General features: G+C 48.9%; 1 long non-coding RNA gene across 1 annotated transcript; it reads right to left on the bottom strand.

Moving 5' to 3' along the window:
• Positions 1 to 7,434: 7,434 nt before the first annotated feature.
• LOC139358415 (uncharacterized) lies at positions 7,435 to 12,971 on the bottom strand. The gene is made up of 3 exons (XR_011613185.1): positions 12,721 to 12,971; positions 10,319 to 11,390; positions 7,435 to 8,572 (listed from the first exon to the last, which is right to left on the bottom strand). It is a non-coding gene; the product is annotated as an uncharacterized lncRNA (long non-coding RNA).
• Between the last annotated feature and the right edge of the window lie 4,336 nt (positions 12,972 to 17,307).

Here is a 17,307-nt window from a genome sequence, read left to right on the forward strand (position 1 = left end):
TGACTTCCTTCACTTTGTAATGTGCATGCAGGTTTCCTTCATGTCTTTTCCTGGTGTGACAGCTCGTTTCTTTTTAGCCCTGAATAGTATTCTATTGTCTGGATATTCCATTGTTTGTTTATTCACTCACCTACTGAAGGACATCTTGGTTGCTCCCAAGTTTTCGCAACTATGAATAAAGCTGCTATAAACATCTGTGTGCAGGTTTTTGTGTGGACATACATTTCCAAACTTCACTTGGGTAAATGCCAAGGAGGGCGAGTGCTGGATCATATGGTAAGAGTATGTTTAGTTTTACAAAATACCGACAAACTGTCTTCCAAGTGGCTGTTACCGTGTTGCTTTCTGAGCAGCGATGAACGAGGGTTCTGTTGCTTCACATCCTCGCCAGCATTCGGTGTCATCCATCTTCTGGACTTGGGCCATTCTAGCAGCTGTGTGGTGGCATCTCGTTGTTGTTGTAGTTGGCGTTTCCCTGATGACATAGGATGTGGAACATCTTTTTATGTGCCGTTTGACATTCACGTTTGTCCTCTTTGGTGAGGTGTCTCTTAAGGTCTTTGGCCCCTTTGAAAAATTGGATTATTTTCTTACCATTGAGTTTTAAGAGTTCTTCCTCTACCAAATATAACCATTGGAGCTAGGAAATAAGCTCCAGAGGAATGTCAAACATTGACTCAAAATGACCCCCATATTGTTAAAAAGTCAAAGCTCAAAGACAATGTGAGAAAGAAAAGTCCTCTGCAGGTTGTCAGAGCCTTGTTCTGAGGCTTGGTGGCCCTGAGGAGAGAGGCAGCGGTGCTGGAGGAGAAGGAGCCCGTGGTGAAGAGGGGCTGCAGCTGCTCGCTTCATGGAAACACAGGGGCTGTTAGGTACTGTCCGCAGGAAATAAGGGTTTTGTGCTGGAGTTTGCCTTTGCCCCCAGTGTTGGCTGGAATCTGGCAGGAGGTGAGTATTAAGGGCATCTTCTATGGGGCACTTACTAGGTGATGAGAACTGGGCCTTTGCATGAATTGGTTTGTTTAACAGCCCTCGTTGATACTCTTCTCTCTCCCTTATTGCAGATGTGCAGGCAGATGCTGGGGAAGTGGGTCACTTGTGGGAAAGGGCAGAGCCAGGACTCACCCCGACTCTGCCAGACTTTCTAGCCCAGGTTCTTCACTGCGGCATTGTTTTGTGTCCGCCTCCCAGGATATGAGACAGATGAAGTGGTTCTGGTGATGAGGGAGGTGACTTGGGCGCTGAGGAGTCAGGATGTTGGAGCTGGAGGGATGTTGGCCCTGGGACAGAGCCTCTGGACGTCTGAACACTGGGCAGCTGGGTACAGACTCCATCTGAAAGCACGTATGGGCTGGAAGTGAGAGGGCTGGACCACAGTCAGGGTGTGGAAGCTTAGCTAAGAAAAGGCTGTGCGGCCAGAGCCAAGAGTGTGCAGCAGCCGCCTCCTCCAAGCTCAGGAGAGCCAAATGGTAAATTTGCAAGAATTGTAATAACCAGTGCTTACTGGTTGTTGAACACAGACATTGTAAACATTAAATGATATAAAATTACAAGTAAACCAATCATATTAAAAAAAGGTCATACATACTCAAAAATGCATCACCTTTTAATTACTTGACTACACTTTGCTACTACCTATGTGGTCAAGATTATGAACTGATTTTACTGGGAATGTTAAAACACTGCATAACTGTCTGCTGCTGTGCCTCTCTTCCCAACGTTGCATTCAGTAAGGTCACATAGATGGCTTGAAGCTGACCATGGTAGGAAGATTTACACTATGGCAATGCTAAAAATCAGGGCTTTTTAAAAACTTTTATTTTTTTGAGAGCTTGGTGTTAAACATTTGCTAGCAAGCACGCTGACGACTGCAAACACTGGGGTGACTCATGGAAGTTGTGTCCAGCCCTGGGAGAACTTAGGCATGTTACCGTGGACCCTGGCTCGGGGGGTCAGCCCCAAAGGAGGGAGCTCCCCAGACCAGCTTACTGAGCCGTGAATGCAGGACCTGGGTGGAGCCTGCAGGAGCCTGGCCGTGCTGTTCTTCCAGATAGGGGCGATACCCACTGTATTAGTCAAGGTTCTCTAGAGGGACAGAACTCATAGGACAGATGTATATATGAAGGAGAATTTATGAAGGAGTATCGACTCACACGATCACAAGGTGAGGTCCCACATTAGGCTGTCTGCAAGCTGAGGAGCAAGGAAGCCAGTCCGAGTCCCAAAACCTCAAAACTAGGGAAGCTGACAGTGCAGCCTTCAGTCTGCAGTGGAAGATCTGAGAGTCCCAAAGCTGAAGAACTTGTAGTCGGATGTTCGAGGGCAGGAAGCATCCAGCAGGGGAGAAAGATGGAGGCTAGAAGGCTCAGCCATTCTAGTCCTTCCAGGTTCTTCTGCCTGCTTTTATCCTAGCCTTGCTGGCAGCTGATTAGATGGTGCCCACCCAGAATGAGGGTGGATCTTCCTTTCTCAGCCCACTGGTTCAAATGTTAATCTCTTTTGGCAGCACCCTGGGAGACACAGCCAGGAACAATACTTTGCATCCTTCGATCTAATCAAGTTGACACTCAATATTAACCATCATAGCCATGGCCCCTGGACATCCAGGTGGCAGCCCGGGAAGGCAGAGACCACTCAGCTCACAGAGCACTGGGGAGGAACATTGGCCCTGGTGAGTATGGGAGGGACTGGAAGGGACCATCTTATTTTTACCTCCATTCAAGGTTGCCCTTGGGTGAGGCACCATGCAGGGTGAATCCAGGCTTTGTCTGACCATCCTCCCCTCAGCCCTGTGGACCACATCATCATCTATGAGACATCAGAGGGAAACTGGAGGCTCTGAGAGGCTCCATCATTTCTCCAAAGCTACCCGGGGTGGAACTGGGTCTGGAACTTGGAGGCAGGGCCCATGAGGAAGCCCAGCCTTTTAGTAAACAGGGGATACTGTGTCACTTCCCTGTGGGGCTCCAAGGGCAGGGACACACCAGGAGATCAGGCCCAAGGTGCTGAGCAGGTGAGCTGGTGGGGCCCGGAATCCAGACAGCCCCCCGGGAGTAGAGTGTGAACCTTCTGGCCACACCAAGAAGAACTTTGGCTCCGCCTGAGCGTTTGGGTCTATTCCTTAGCTGCTCTTCTGGTTTTCAAAATGTTGGGCCTTTAATCAGAGCATGCATTCTAATTAGGATCAAGGTTTGGACCAGAGGACTCAGTATCACTGAGCTACAGCTGTGTAAGCAGAAACACGCCCTGGAGGGCTATCTGGGTGCCACGTTTCTGGTGGGACACACAGCACTTGGAAACGACGAAAATCCAGACTGGCCACTTCTTTCTTTTCTGTTTTTGAGACAGAGTCTCACTCTTGTTGCCCAGCCTAGAGGGCATTGGCACGATCTCGGCTCACTGCAAACTCCACCTCCTGGGTTCAAGGAGGTGCCTCAGCCTCCCAAGTAGCTGGGATTGCAAGCGCACACCACCACGCCGGGCTAATAGGACCGGCCGTTTCTTAACCACACTTCTTGGGGAGAAAAATGCAAGTTTCTGAAACTCTCAAAGTGCTAGTTTTCTTCCCTTTAAAAGGAAAGTATAAACAGGAGCCAACTCACAAGGTTGTTGTTAGGCTACAGTGCAATAGTGCAAAGGAAGCATTTGGAAAAGCCCTTGGCATGTAACCCACACTCAATAAATAAGAGCAATTTTTAATTGCTCTTGTTATTATTAATTTTTAATTGCTCTTGTTATTATTCAAATGAGCTATAAAACAAGGTCTCTGGAATTTGAACTGCACAAAAACAAAATCCTGTGGATCAAAATTATTTCCAAAGTGCACTTTCCCTTTGATTACCAACCTGGAGCCGGGGAGAGGACCCTGGAGGAATTAGTGCTGATGGGCCTGTCCTTTTAAACTATTCATCAATATTTGTGGGCCAACCTGTCTGGCTCCAGGCTGCTCTTGGGCTGAGGCCCTCTCGGCCAGGGCTGCTCTGGTACAGGGAGGGATACTTCCTCGTGGAGACAGGGGGCGATCATGAGCCTGTGCTATTGTTTGCAGAGCTGCAGCACCAGGACCCAGTGTAGGATGGCTCTTCAGGAAAGGCGCTGGTGATGAGAGGTCTGGGAAGGTCTGAAGAGAGCAGGACATCTAAGGATGGCAAGGCTGACTGTCAAAAACATTTCAATAGTCAAGGCTTGGCAGCTCGTGTTAAAATACTTCTGGAAGGTGGTTTCTTGACTTGGGAAGCGTTCAGGGGGCCTGGAATAATCCATATTAGGTAGCATAGAATGGCTAAGAGCATGTCTGCGTGCATTCATTAAGCAAATATTTATTGAGCACTGCTCTTTGCTAGGGACTGTGATGCCCAGTGAACAGCAAGAGAAATCCACCCGCCCTAGCAGAACCTACAGTGAACAGAATAAATAATAAAATATAGATTATGTTGGATTTAGCGTTAAAAAAAATGCTGCCATGAAAAGGAAAGCTGAAAGGCAGCCCTGAGTGCCCCTTAACTGGCGATGCTTAGAGCAGGCTGTGGGTCTCTCAAGCCTCAATGTCTTCATCTGCAAACACGGGGCCAATGAAGTAATGACCTCGTGGAGCTGCAGTGAGGGCTTTGGGAATGGCAAGGACTAACTGGAGGCTTGGTGGCTGGCACAAAAATGCAACCCTAGGAAGCTGGTATGGTCAGTTATTATCCAGTTTTAGGAAAAACGCCGCACCAGCAAGCCTGCAATAATGAAACACAACATTTTCTCAACAGAAGAGATGGGCGTGCCAGCCGATCCATCCTCTGCTTTCCTTGCATCTGTAGTAGCATCTGGTGGACCATTCTAAACACACCCCACCTTCAACATCGACTGTAGAGAAGTCGTCATTCCGGAGCTTTGCTGGGAGGACTTGTGTCTCAGGCTTGCCGAACGTGGAGGTGGATTTTCCACATGTTCTGTGCACCCTGACCCATGCCCTCTGCCCACTGCCCACAGTGGAGTGTGTGTGCTAAGGACAGGGCAGATAAACCGATTTGAAAGTGGGAAATCAGATGGGAGTTTTTGTAATTATCCAATTAGCATTTCTTCATCCCCAGCAATGTGCAAGTATAACTCCAAAATTAAGGCAGGGATGTAGAACAAGGAAATACATTATTTTGCTCCCTTAAGCACCCACCGCCATATGCACATGTTTGCAAAGATTCCGCTTCACTGAGTAATCTCAGCAACACATCAGTTCTCGGATCCTGTGGGTTCCCCAGAGGAACCCTTGCGGGTCGCTGTTCAAATGAGGAGAAAATTGGTTATAAATCAACTTAATTTTCAAAGATATTAATCCAAGGAGAACCTGATTTTGTGCGAGGCCGTGGCTCCATTAAGAAGTACCAGAACTTGTAATAAAAAAGAAATAAATGTGTCTTTAAAACCAGAGTCATAGAAACATTCTAAATTGCAGCGATATTACATTTTAAAAATGTTTTCCCCAAACCCACTCCCTTCTTGGGTTTCTCATTTATTTCATCAGTTTGGTCTAACGAGGAAATACTGCATGTTGGAGGAAAATGGCAGAAGCAGCCCTTACCTATGGTTGAGCGCTTGGGATCTCTCTGATCCCTGTTCTCATCTCCCCACCCAGCCAAGAGGAGGAGCAAAAAGCTGCATGCAAGCTCCAGGAAGGACATTTCAATCAGAGGACGGGTGACGAAATGATAGGTCAAGGCAAACTGGCATTAGACTTCCGAGACCAAGAGATTTTAGAAGGGGCTCCCTTTGTTTTGAGTCTCCAATGCTTTCTGCAGTGGCGGAATGAAGTGACACACCTGACAATTCTCCAAGGCCGCCCTGCAGCCTCAACAGGGATGTGCCCAGATGCCGCACTGGGTAGCCCTGGGATGCGCCTGACCTGCTGGAAGCTGCACCCACCGCTGATGGGGGCCAATGGTGCTGTAAGTCACTCTGTGAGCTCTCGGTGCCCCTGCAGCACTCTTTTCTGCAGATGGCCCTTTGGAGGGTGTCCAGACACAGGGGCACTCCTGCCCCAGCTCCCTGTGCACCGCCTCCCTACAATGCGTGCACCTGACGTCCTCGCATCCCTCCCAGGTGCTCTACCTAGACAAGGTTCCCCAGAGCCTGGGCTGAACCTGAAGGTCGAGCTGGATTGCAGTAGGATGAGGTGGTAGAAGAGGGGTGTCCCTGGCTCCTATGGTGGGCCCTTTGGGAAGAGGACACTCTATGGCTGCGCAGTGATGGCGAGTGTGTCCCTGCGCTGTGATCTTCCTCTTTCCTTGACAAGATGGGTGGGAAGAATGAGGCAGCACAGACCTTCCCCAGGGAGCTGCAGAGTTGACACCTGGATCTCAATCCCTGCACCATCCTGGGGGAGGAGACCCCTGGGCTTGGTAACCACCTACAGCAGGGAGGGAAGATGTGTGTTTGGAGAATGACCACTGAGCATAGGTTTCACATGTGGTTTTGAAAGTAGTTATTCACGCACACGGATTTTCAAACGTGATTTTTGTGTCTTTGGATCAAAGAAGGCCTCCTTTCTGAGCTCTTCATGGTAACTCTAAAGCATGTTCCAAATCTCTTGAAACACAGCCTTTGGAGGTATGTTTCTGTATTTCTTATATTTTTAAAAATATGACTTTTGTTCTAATTACCAAATAAGTTTATATTTTTATAGAAATTTTGGAAAATACAGGAAATTAATCAGAGGAAACTTAACATCTCCTGCAATCCCAGCACCCCTGTGTGCCCCCTTGTGGTGCCCCATTCCGCTTTTGGGTCACTCAGATGCCTGTGTGTGCATAACACAACATCAAGATGACCTTTTATTCACATGTTTCTATCTTGTGCTTTTATTTTTTTTTTTTTTGATTCATGAGAATTTCCCATAGTCTCAAAATAATTTTTGAGAATGAATTTGTTAATTGCTTCATGTCCCATCATGTGTCTGTGGCATAATTTTTCCAGCTGGTCTCTGACTGTAGAGCATTCTGGCTGTTAGAAATTTTTCATGGTAACTAACCATGTCGTAGTGCATATCTCTGAGTTTATAAGAAAAAATCCCCAGTTTCCCCTATACTCTCACTTGACAAACACAGAAGACTTCTGTGACCAAATGTGTGTGTGTGTGGCGGGGCGGCGGGGGTTCCTTCACACCAAGAAAGCCGTCCATTCTGCCGTAAACACCAGCTGGGTGTCCTCTAAAGCAACTCAATTCTGAAATTCTCCACCTGGAGATGGCCTCAGGCCCCACAGGTTGACGGCTCAGTCTCCAAGACTGTGGCCCTCCTTCCCCACTTCTGATGCCATCACAAGCCCCCCGTCGTTTTGCCTGTGCTTCGGACCACAGCTACAAATTAAGGTTCCCACAACCGCCTCCTTGGGTTCCATTGCTTTGCTAGAGTGGCTCACAGAACTCAGAGAAACACTTACTTAACGTTTCCTGGTTTATTAAAAGGGATATCACGTGACTACCAAAGATCAGACGGAGAGATGAAGGGACAAGGTGCGGCGGAAGCGGTGCAGGGACAAGGTGCGGGGGAAGCAGTGCAGGGACAAGGTGCGGGGGAGGCGGTGCAGGGCTTCCACTTCCTCTTCGGTGCACGGCCTTCCGGGAACCTCCACGTGGTGCGTTCAGCTTTCTGCAAGCTCATCTTAACTCTGTCCTTTGGGGCTTTTATGGAGACTGCGTTACTTAGGTATGACTGATTACCTCACTAGTCATTGCTGATCAGCTTAATTTTTAGCACCCTCCTCCCCAGAGGTGGGGGGTAGGAGGTTAGCGCTGAAAGTCCCAACACTCTGATTCTGCCAGGGTCTTTCTGGTGACCAGCCCCATCCTGGAGGCCCCTACCTAGGAGCCCCCAACCACCCATCGTCTCATCAGCACACAGAAAAACACTTATCTCTTTGGAGAGTCCACGGATTTCAGGAGTTGAATGCTGGGAAACAGGAGGAAGACCAAAGATATATTTTACAGTATCACAATATCCTTTTATGTAAGTCTCTGGCCATGTTTGTCGGGTAAATCCAATGATGCTTCAGACGAGTGACACTGACTGCCCTCTGGACTCAGGGACTGGGTGCTGGAAAGCATGGCCTTAACTCCCTGCTAGGCAGATGCTACTGACCTTATAAGCAGGGTCTCACTCCCAGCTAAAGGACTGGGGCTGTGGCTTAGCCTATAAATGAGGATGTGGAGAGAAAGGATTTCTGAAGGGTTCAAGGCTGGCTGTGGTTTCAGACAATCTCAACAGAGTGAGTGTGTTGCTGGCTTCCGAATCGATAGCGGCTGCTTCAGAGATGCAAAAGTTTGGGGAAACTTTTTAGGAATGGCACCATCAGTTTCTAAGTGAAAGGAAAAAAGTGATCCAAAATAAAACCTACATCATTCAAAATATTAGTATTTTCTCCTCCAGCTTCCTGGTGTGCCTTGCTGATTAGACAGATAAATTTCAGGACAGAGGACCAGGAAAGTTGTAGCAGAATCCCTGACTATCCTTTATGCACAGGATGCTCCAAGGGCCCCAGGCTCTAACTCCAGCATCAGGCAGGGGATGGCTGGGGGTGTCCCGGGCTGCCAGTCCTGCCGGAGGAAAACCAACCATTTAGGATGGGATAAGATAAACAGTTGAGCCCCACTCTTTCGACCCCAAAACTCAAGGGCAGAAGTGCTGCTGGATTTCCCAAGGTTGTGTTGCTCAGGACTTAACACTCCCTGAGGAGTGACTGCCTGGCAGAAAGCACCTGACCTCACAAGGGTGTGTCTCTCTGTTTGGGGTCCTTTGTTTGCACATGGCTCAAGAAGAAGGGCAACTTTATGAAGAGGACCCAAGGCATTACCATGTAACCCAAGATGAGGAAGACTCCAGTGTCCCAGGAGGGGATGCAGCTAGAACAGGTACTCCAGCAGAAACCCTGGGTCCCTCTCTCTTTCCAACTTTCTGTGTGGCTGCCTCGAAATTCTCTTCTTTCCCTGCCATCATATTAAGCGACTGGCAGGAGTTGACTCTTAGGGCTCAATCACATGCTCTACCAAGGGACACACCGACTGGCTCAGCCTGAGTAGGGTGACCATCTGTGCTTTGTACCTTGTGGCCGGGGCCACAGATGAGCCAACCTCCAGCTGGGGCAGGACAGGTGGGTTTTCCAAGAAGGAGGTACGGCCTGGACTGGTTCTTTCTGCTCCTCCTTGGTCTCTGCAGACATTTAGGCTCTAATGTCTAGGAAGTACGAGCACAGGGGCAGTGCAGGGGGCTTGGACTAGGCCCACCACTTGTGCATACGTTACCCCCTTTAAACATGACTGCAAGAGTGGCGAGGACAGGCAGTAGGTAACCCTAGTTTCTCAAAAACCCATGTGTCAGCAGCAGCCAAGGACCTTTTTAGTTATTGCTCTGGGAGAGATGTCACTGCTTTTCTTTGAATTGTACCTGCAGATACTGTCCCTCCCCCATGGCTTTTGCCCCCTTCTGTGGGTCTGGGCCTCCTGCGGTAAAGGCCGTTCGAACACGTCAGTATATATGGATGTTGGTTACACAAAAGGCATCATTACGTGTGATTGAAAATCAAACTGCTATTTCATTAATAGGCCCATTATCAGGAAACACAGCGCCATGGAATGCCTGCACACTGTTTCTATAGATACTATTTTCCTTGGTGGCACTTCAAAACAAATAGCATTGCATTCCTGGCTCTGTGCGGTGGCACGTGTTCCTTGATAGACATAATTATCCAGGTATGCTATGTGATCTTTATTTGAATGCTTTGAATTGATGAAAAATGCTATAATGCAGATTGTAGAGGGAAAAAAGAGAACTGTGTAATTCATATCCTACCAGGTATTATTATTCCTTAAAACAACTAAAACCAACTGGTCCATTATCTGTTCCTGATTCACAGAGGCAGCATGTTCACTTGCAGAATGAGTTACATGGAGTTGCTCACGCTCAGCTTCCCTGAAAGCACCGGTGCCACCACCCCGTGAAACGGGACTTGATGTCCCTGGGAGTGGCCGTGGGGAAGCTCTGTCACCCAGGCTGGAGTGCAGTGGCACAATCTTGGCTTACTGCAACCTCTGCCTCCTAGATTCAAGCAATTCTCCTGTCTCAGCCTCCCAAATAGCTGGGATTACAGGTGCATGCCACACACCTGGCTAATTTTTGTACTTTCAGTAGAGATGGGGTTTCACCACGTTGGCCAGGCTAGTCTTAAACTCCTGACTTCAAGTGATCTGCCCACCTTGGCCTCCCAAAGTGCTGTGATTACAGGTGTGAGCCACCGTGCTCAGCCAATTGAGACCTCTTAAAGCATTCATTCCACAAATACTTACTGAGCGCTCAGGGTGTGCAAGGCACTGAAGATGAACACCCAAGCCCAGGCTGAGATGCTTGAGGCCGAGGCGCAGTGGGTTGACTCTCGTCACTTCTGAGTATGGAGTCTCCTCACGCACAGCAGTGCAGAAACCCGGGGCCACCACCGTTGCGTCTGGCAGCGGAGATCCCCAGCTGGGCACAGGTTTCTGTCCTCGGGACCCAATTGTTCAGCTTTCCTCTTCAGCTCTCTGAGACACCCTGGTACCTCCTGCCAAACTCCTCCCCTCCTTCTCTATCTGTGGGTGTCTGTAGTTGGCATTACAAGCAGGGGATCCCATCTGCCACGTGGGCCCAGAATCACAGAGGTCTTGCTTTCCCTGAGCACATTCTAATGATGCTCACTCGGAGTGTTCACAGCCATGGGTGACTATTACCTCAGCATCATCAGGAGCAGGAGGAAATAGTGACGACGGCCATTACAGACCCACATGCTCTGATGGCCATATACCATGTCACCACCTTTTTACTACGTCTTCCAGTAAAAAACAAACATCGCAGTGTGGCTTTTGTGATAAATGTGCTGATGGCATCTCACAGGGCTGCTGATGGGCAACGGGCCCCTCTTGTTTCCCATGGACCAGTTCAGGCTATCACTCTGTGAAATGTGGAAATAAGTGCCAATTCCTGGCTAAGCCATTTCAAGGGAGCATGTTGGGATTATTCTCTAGTAGATGCATCGAGAAGGAACACAGTGAGGTCTGTTTAGACTTGTTTCACGGACCCACTGGTGGTCTGAACTTCTGCAGTGAAGGGTGGAGTTACAGAGAAAGGAAGCCACATGATGTTCTGAACAAAGTCGCCAGGCCAGATGCGCTCCAACTGTCATTTTACAAATGAGATTGGGGTCTGGGAAGCGAGCGTGTCTGAGACCAAGCTGGCAGCTGCCCCTGAGAGCTGAGGATGTGCAGGAAGATGGGGAGCAGCTGGGCTCCAGTGTCAGATGGCTCTGCTCAGGGAAGGGTGGAAGGGGGGACCTCAGCCTCCTTTCGTGCCGTTGAGTGTCTTCTCTTCTTACACAGCAGAGCAGGGCTACAGGGAGAAGGGGAGAAGGCAGACACATGTGATTCTCCCAGAGGAGGTTCCAGGCCCCATGGCCAAATCGGTGGCCTTGGTTGGCTGGTCTTATCCCTCATCTCCTGCAAACTGCACCGAGACTCCATTGTTTAAAGTTCTAAGCTGGGTCTCCCAACCCTGTAAATGGCACTGCCCCTAACTCTGACTGATCTTCCCTTCTAACCAACCACCTCTCTCCAGCCCTGCTGCCAGCTCAGCCATGCATTCCCTCTTGGAACCTGGGGAAATGGCCCCTCCTACAGCAGGCGGAAGGAGATCACCTCATGCCTTTGCTTTAAACTCCTCCCTAGGGCTATAGCCAGTTTATAGGACCTTCCCATTTTCTGGTCTGGTTTCACCCTTCCAGCATCATCTTCCCACCCCCTCCACCTTTGCCCCAGTGAGATAAAACTCCTGCCAGGGCCCTGAAGTCACTCTTCCTTAAGTTCCCTCTGGGCCCCTGCAAATAGAGCATTCCTCCCTAGATCCTCCTGGGGGGAAGAGCTCCTCCCATCTTTCCAGGCTCCATGTAGCTGTCTCACTTCCCTTCCCTTCACTAAGAAGCCCTCCTGGGGTGCCTGTGGCTCCCCTAGCTCCTCCTTCACCCTGGTGCCTGCCATGGGTGTGGGGGCTGTGCCTTCAGACTTTCCTCTGCTGGGGCTTCTGCATCTCTCTGCCCAGGGTTTTCTCTGGCTACACATCCCTCTGCACACCCCCCACCCTGCTCCATGCCCTGGGGGTCAGAAACACCAGAGGATTAATGGTGACTAGGAGCAGCTGTCCATCAATTACTCTTGGGAGTTGGTGTATAAATACCCCAGCTCTCTCTCCCCTCAGGTGCACCAGCTCTGGGATGCAGGTCTGCACTGGCTCCTGGAGTTGCCCCAGGGGGCTCACTCTAGTACCCCACAGGGGTAGCTGGCTAAATAACATACGTTCCATTGTGTATCTTTCCTTCCCTATCTCACCCCTGCACTCCGCTGCTGCACTTTCCTGGGATTCCCTCCCAAATTAACAACTTGAAGCCTTAAATTCTGCTTCTGGGGGAGCTGGAGTTAATCCAGGGACCCTTGCCATGCTGTTGAAGTTTGCACTCCAAGCCTCACTGGCAAGGCAAGCTCCATGAGGCCCCAGATGGGCATTGTTGGCCATGTAGGATACTGTATGCCCAATCTGTGGCCTGCTTCCCAGCACAGGGCTGGGTTTCCATGAACACGTGTGGAGATGGAGGGCATGATACCAGCTCATTATGCAGCCACCCAGAAAATACAAGGACACTTGCTGGCTTCTGGGGGTCCACGAGTACCTGGTGGTTTGAATACTGGAGAAACAGTGGCCAATCATGCCAATGTGCTGTTTGTACTCTTTTCTTTTCCTTTCCAACTGTGTGTGATGTGCTAAGCCTTTCACGACTTACAAGCTGATGAGGGTGGGTGGGGGAAAGGTGAGTACTTGTCTTTAAAACACATTGGTGACCTTTACCCTTCTCCTGTTAGAGACATTCACAAGCTCCCTGACATTTGGGATCCCTGCTAGAAATATAGTCCTGCAGCCGGTTACTCCTCACGACTTTAATTAAATGGAAAATAGTCTCTCACCTCCAAGATAAGCCCGAAAAGAAAAGAGACTGTGAGATGTCCCTGCTTCTTTCTGCTTTAGATCTTCATTGTGAGCATTTTTTAAATAAAAAAAAAATTAAGGTTATTTATTGACAAACCCTTAGCACAACTTTCTCCATTTATTAATAATTATTCTTATTACTATGGGAACAGTACCCAAACAAACAGAAATCAACCACAATTTTCTATTGTCAAAGTTCACTCACGAGACTGGGCAGCTGAAGTGAATCCCAAGGAATGCTTGACAAATTCCATAATTATCTACAAAGTGCACTAATGGTGCTAAAGCAGATGGCTTCCACTGCACTTGCCATCCTTGACCTCACAGCACAATAATTCCAGAGAGAGCGACCACAGCCATTTCCCACTAATGGGTAGGGGTAACTGCGGTGAGGTGTGAGGTTATTTCTGGCAATTTCAGAGAATTCATTCTCTGAAATAGAAAAGAGTAATACCACATAGAACGATGGCTTGACAGACTAAACTGCGGCCGAAAGATGGTATTTGAAGTCTGTGTCCAGCTCAGGGAAAATGGATACAGAACTGAGGGAAGAAGGTCCCAAACTCAGGTGTATTTGCCCCTCCTTTCTGGGCTTGGAAACTCAGCTGGGGGAACGGAGGAAGGAGACATCTCTGGCTGAAGACCGTGATCAGATGGAACCTGAAGAACGTTAGGTAACAAACACAATTCCAGGGAGAAACAGGTTTAGCAGACCATAACCAGGAAGGCGACTTCACAGATGCTAAAAATAATAATAGTAATAATAATGATGATGCAAAGAAACAACAACCAGAACTTCCTTAATTAATAAGATTTTATTTAGAAACAGCTTCCACTCGCAGCTGTATCTGCACCTCATGCCGACCTGAGTAATTTCCATGGTCAACCGGGTGATTAAATGTTGCAGCAACTGAAAGTTGGAGAGCTTTATTCCAGGTTGCCGATGGTAGCGACGAAGATGATAACGACACCGTTGCCATAGCGCCCTGCAGTTGACAAAGCACTTTCGTGGTCCAGGCACCGTTTGAGTCACAATTACCAGGGAAGGGAATCATTTTAGAGGCTGAAGAAGTGGCATGATTTGCTGAAGGGTGATTCAGTCTTTAATCCATCATCATTGATCAAAGTTTGACTTTCTATTAACAATTAAAACGTTTCTTTTTATATCACAAAGTGTTCTTATTAATGTCATAGGCAAACTTTGAATACTTTTCAAATTTGGGAGATCTTTTTTTTTTTTTCCAAATTTCCTTTATACGAAGGAATCGATTTGGAAGGATTTTCCACAGACTGACTCCCGCTGCCCTGTGTCTCCCCTCCATTCTCCATATTTTTCTGGAGTCCAGCACCAGAGCAGTCATTTATATCACACCAGAACTTCTGCTTTGGCCGTGTTGTGTAAATGCTGAGTGATTGATGTGGGAAGGGGAGCAGAAACACTCCTGGAAGCTGCATCTACACTGGCCAGCTGTCCTCACTGAACTGGAAGCTAAGTCTCAGTGGAAATGCAGAACGGTCTTAACCAACGCCACTCAAAATAGCTTATTTGTGCAAATTTTACAAAAGTGTTTGACTATATGAACATATTGCTAGGGTTCTTCCTAGGGCCTAGAGGAAGCCCACGCAGGTGAGAGTCCTCAAAACTTCATCTCCACCAAGTTCACAAAACCTCCGCCTGCCTTGGGATGGTGAATGGTACTGGAAAGAATGAGAAAGGAAACGGCAGGGAGGCCCTTGCCTTAAACCACACCAAGGCATGTGGCTCCTTCTTGTGTATGGGTAGGATTAACACAGAAGAAAAGCAGGTGCACTATTCTTCCTTGTTTTTAAAATGGTAGCAATTATTTGCTGAGCATAAAAAACAGGTGTAATTCTCTCTTATACCAATAATGGACACATGGATACTAACGTGTTGACCACAAGGATTTGTGAGGAGAGGCCTGGAGCTGGGAGTCTGAAAGAACATGACTGCAGCAGGCACCTGAAATCTTTCTGGGTTGACGAAAATGCTCTCATATTGGATTAGGTTGATGGTTACACAGCTCTGGTTGCATTCATTACATTGGAAACATTTTTAAGCTTTAATATTGAATCATGCTTGAAATGGGTAAACTTTCTGGTATGTAAATTATACCCCAATAAAGTTCTTAAAAATAATTACAGGAGGTGGCCATTTGCCTTAACTCGGGGTCTCACCGGGTGTGACACAGGACATAGAGGAGGTGGCCGTCCACCCTCACTCTGTGTCTCCAGGTGTGACACAGGAAGTAGAGGAGGTGGCCGTCTGTCCTCACTCGGGGTCTCTTCAGGTGTGACACAGGAAGTAGAGGAGGTGGTCATCTGCCCTCACTCTGTGTGTCTCCAGCTGTGACACAGGAAGTAGAGGTGGCCGTCTGCCCTCACTCGGAGTCTCTTCAGGTGTGACACAGGAAGTAAAGGAGGTGGCCATCTGTCCTCACTTGGGGTCTCACCAGGTGTGGCACAGGACATAGAGGAGGTAGCCATCTGCCCTCACTCTGTGTGTCTCCAGTTGTGACACAGGAAGTAGAGGTGGCTGTCTGCCCTCACTCGGGGTCTCTCCAGGTGTGACACAGGAAGTAGAGGAGGTGGCCGTCTGCCCTCAGTGTGTGTGTCTCCAGATGTGGCACAGGACATAGAGGACATGGCCATCTGCCTTCACTCAGCGTCTCTCCAGTCGCAGGAGTTGTCAGTGGGGTTTTGTTTTAAATACAGTGTTTGGGGCCTGCCTGACCACTGACCAGACTTCTGCTGTGGAGCCCGGGGATCTGTCCGGTGTCCTGTCGTCTTGCACAATCTGTACATGCACCAATGCCTGAGAATCTGCTCTGTACCTGCAAATCAGCTTCATGGCCACCAACCCACAGCCTCATGCTGAGTTCATCTCCCCGATCACTCCACAGCTCCTCCTGCAGAACCTTCCCACGGGTGCAGGGAAGGGGGTGTCGCTGTGCCAGGCCCACCAGCACTTGCTGGACCCCTGAGTGAACGCCTCTCCTGCTCCCCTGCAGCCCAAGCCTGTCTGTATGCAGCTCTCTCAAGACGACCTGTACTCGCCCCTGTTTTTCAGTAGTTCTAGAAAGCACTGTTCAATAACTGGATGCTGCTTTAGCAATTTGGACATGGAGATTTGGAAGCAATTTAAATGTTAAAGACAGAAATCCTTATATTTTGATGAGTATTACTGACTTCCAAAAAGAAACGTTTTCCTTTCGAAATCCAGAAAGAAGAAGAGTGGAAAGCACCAGGGAGAAGCGTTTCGGGGTCGTCCCTCCTTCCAGGACTTCTTTCCAGATACTTGAGGCTGCAAGACCCTGCCGAGCTGTTGAAGTCAGTTTCATTTGACTGCATGTTTTACAGTAAATAGGTTGGACAACTCAGAGAGGAACTTAATTTATCCTCTTGCTGGAACATTTCATTAGATCAGGGGTCTCCTTTGCTTTCAGTCAGCCAAGAAATTGGAGAGAGCAGGAGAGGGAGGCGTCTGTTAAGGGCCAGACGTGCCGGCTCCTTTGTGGCCGGAGTGATGGAAGGAGTGAGTTTGGGCAGCGCTCCAGTCACGCCTCCACTGCTCTGTACGGTCTGTCTCTTCTTCCTTTTCTTTGCTGGCTGAAAAGTCTGGATACTTAGTGGAATAAGTGAAATTTTGTGGGGCGTAAGACACAAGAAGGCAACGGGGTGGGATGAGGGGAGGCTGGGCTTGCTTTTGCCTGGGTGCCGGCCGCCTGCTTCTGTCGAAACTGCTACCTCTGAACACGGCATCCCGAGGCAGTGCTGAGTTGGTGGGAGAGGCTCTGGCACCAAGCGAGGCCTTGGGTTCAAAAGGCCTGCCTCCAGGCACTAGCTGTGTGACTCTAGGCAGGCAGTTTCTTCCTCTGAGTCTGTAAAAATGGATTTAACCGCAAAATTCACAGACCCTTGATAAGATTAAATGCAAAGCTATCCATGAAGGGCTCTTACACCTGACAATGAGGACGTAGTGACTGAGAAGGCTAACCTGGAGACCACAGAATCATGCCCATTCCTCTTGCAAAGGGCTTCACCTGGGTGGTGATTGAACCCCAGTGCAGCCAGACGTAAGGCAGGGAGGCTGATATCTACCCCTCCAGGCTGGGATCTCACGTCAGGGCGCCCAGCCTGGGACCAGGGGTTGCATCAGAGACGCCTCATCCTCACCTGGGATTCTCCTTCCTCCAGTCCCTGGCTGGAGTGCTCAGACTCTGTGGTCAGATAACCCTGGAGCTGAATTTCGTCT

Source organism: Macaca nemestrina, chromosome 15 (assembly GCF_043159975.1).
Source record: "Macaca nemestrina isolate mMacNem1 chromosome 15, mMacNem.hap1, whole genome shotgun sequence".
Taxonomy (NCBI): Eukaryota; Metazoa; Chordata; class Mammalia; order Primates; family Cercopithecidae; genus Macaca; species Macaca nemestrina.